Here is a 2,500-nt window from a genome sequence, read left to right as displayed (position 1 = left end):
TGTGAGGTTTGAGCACATTTGAGCACGTTAAAAGAGTATAATTGGGATTTGAGATGGGATTTGGCCTGTCACAGATTGTATCAGATGAAAAGAATCAATGACAAAATCTTTAACCATCGGCTTAGCCGAACAGCAAACATGGATATTGAAGTGTCCGACAAATTAGTACCCTGTCATATTTTGCCATTATTTCAGCCGGAAAATCAGAAAATTAATTAATGAAGTCCTGGTTGTATTTAGCATCTAGCTAGGGATCTAGCATTAACAAATGTTACTTTGATGATGCCTTGGCTGCCCTGTCACCTTTGGTGGATGTTGGATTTTGGAGAGCTGCCGCTGGCCCATGCTGGGTCACTCTCTCGCTGGGTCGTGCTGGGTCACTCTCTCGCTGGCCCATGCTGGTTCACTCTCTTGCTGGGTCGTGCTGGTTCACTCTCTTGCTGGGTCGTGCTGGGTCACTCTCTCGCTGGGTCGTGCTGGGTCACTCTCTCACTGGGTCGTGGTCGTGGAGAGTCGATGCGCTGCGTTGTCAGATGCGTCGTGGGTCAGGGTGTTGATGTGTGTGTGTGTGTGTGTGTGTGTCTTGTCTTAATCCACCACGATTACATACAGTGTCAGTAGGCAGTAGGCTACAGTATGTCTGTGAACAGTAGCAGGCTGCTATGATAGCTGTGCAGTATGTGTGTTAAGTAAATCTCCCTCCCAACACCTTAAGAGACGTGCTAGTGAGAGATGCTAGCACCGCGGGTTTTTTGCTCCTTAAGAGACGTGCTAGTGAGAGATGCTAGTGTAACAGAGGTCGTAATTCGTCCCCCGCTCACAGCCCTCGAACCCGCCACCTCGACACACACCGGCATGGGAGTCAAACGCTCTAACCACTGAGCTAAAAGCCCAGGCTTCCAACTCAGCGGTTAGAAGCGTTCTTAAGGTTAAGGATTTACACGGGCAACTAGCACGCTAGCTCAGTTCGCCTCTGTTACACTAGCATCCACAGGTTTTAGTTCCTTAAGTTCCTTAAGAGACGTGCTAGTGAGAGATGCTAGCACCCGCGGGTTTTAGTTCCTTAAGTTCCTTAACTCATTGAGTGCCAAAAATGTAATATTAAGTTTTTCCTTCCCATGCGTTGAGTGCCAAAAACGTAATATTACGTTTTTATCTTTTTTTAGTGTCTACGAAACTAGACACTAAACACCTAGACACTTTTAATTACGAAACTAGACACTCTAATACACCTTATATGTGATTTTGGGAACTCTGTGATGAATAGAAATGAAATATATGACGATCAAAAACTCATGAAAACGCACAATCTGGACATTTTATCTGGACATTTTATTATAACTCGGTTGCCGCTTTGGGTCGAATCAGTGACGCATGCACGTCAGGTCAAAACCAGGCCATTTTCGTGGGTCTATCACTAGGTGGCAGTCTCGCTGATCACTTCCAAGACGTTATATCTCCATTTCTAGAAAAAAACAGTGATTTTGATGAAAACTAGCCACTGTTTAGCTTGGGTTTTCTCAGGAACAGAGGCGTGTAGAAATACACGGTTTGCACCCACTGAGAGCTTAAAGTCTCACCTTTTAAACGAGCCATTATATGTGTTCATAGCTATAACACAGAATATGCTGTGGCTGTACAAAAATCATCAACAATGGTCTAGATTGCTGGCACTCTAGGACAAAGCTTCTGAAAACAGCTTGGCATTCAATGAGTTAAGAGACATGCTAGTGAGAGATGCTAGCACCCGCAGGTTTTAGCTCCTTAAGAGACGTGCTAGTGAGAGATGCTAGCACCCGCTGCAGTGATGTTGCTATGTGATATGTGATATGTATGGTATGTGTGGTTATGGTGCAGTGATGTTGCTATTTGATATGTGATATGTATGGTATGTGTGGTTATAGTGCAGTGATGTTGCTATGTGATATGTGATATGTATGGTATGTGTGGTTATGGTGCAGTGATGTTGCTATTTGATATGTATGGTATGTGTGGTTATGGTGCAGTGATGTTGCTATGTGATATGTGATATGTATGTATGAGCCCAGATAGCAAACATACACTGGGACGGAACTGGGCCACACCTACCACAACGTCCGGCACGGATCTGCATAATGGACCTGATCCGGCGTCCAAATGCACATCGGTCCAAAATTGGTCTGGATCCGTTTGACGGATCTGGTACCAATAAGGGCTAAGACTGGCCCAGTTCCGTATGGTAGTCTGTGTTACTGACGTGTTCCAGATCTGTTTATCATATGCAATACGGGTCCGCTTATTGTGTGTGGTACGGACCCGTTTATCAGACATCAGCTGGCTTTATTTGACATGTGAAATGTGATTGGTAATTAGGGCTAATTATCCTGAAAAATCTGTTTGCTACACATTTGCTAACAGGTTCGTTATAGGTTCACCCAGGCTAAAGTTCGTAACGTTTTCCCAACAGCTCAACTGATAAACATAAGCTAGGCTACAAACACAAGGGGGGTAAAAAAAAACT

General features: G+C 44.4%; 1 protein-coding gene across 7 annotated transcripts in view; it reads left to right on the top strand.

Moving 5' to 3' along the window:
* ngef (neuronal guanine nucleotide exchange factor) overlaps positions 1-2,500 on the top strand; it is a 45,303-nt gene that overhangs the window by 29,001 nt on the left and 13,802 nt on the right. The gene's annotated exons all lie outside the window — the stretch shown is intronic.

The sequence above is a fragment of the Alosa sapidissima genome, chromosome 15, assembly GCF_018492685.1.
Source record: "Alosa sapidissima isolate fAloSap1 chromosome 15, fAloSap1.pri, whole genome shotgun sequence".
Classification (NCBI taxonomy): Eukaryota; Metazoa; Chordata; class Actinopteri; order Clupeiformes; family Clupeidae; genus Alosa; species Alosa sapidissima.
The sequence above is the reverse complement of the archived record's forward strand: the minus strand, read 5'-3'. Positions and strand labels throughout refer to the sequence as shown.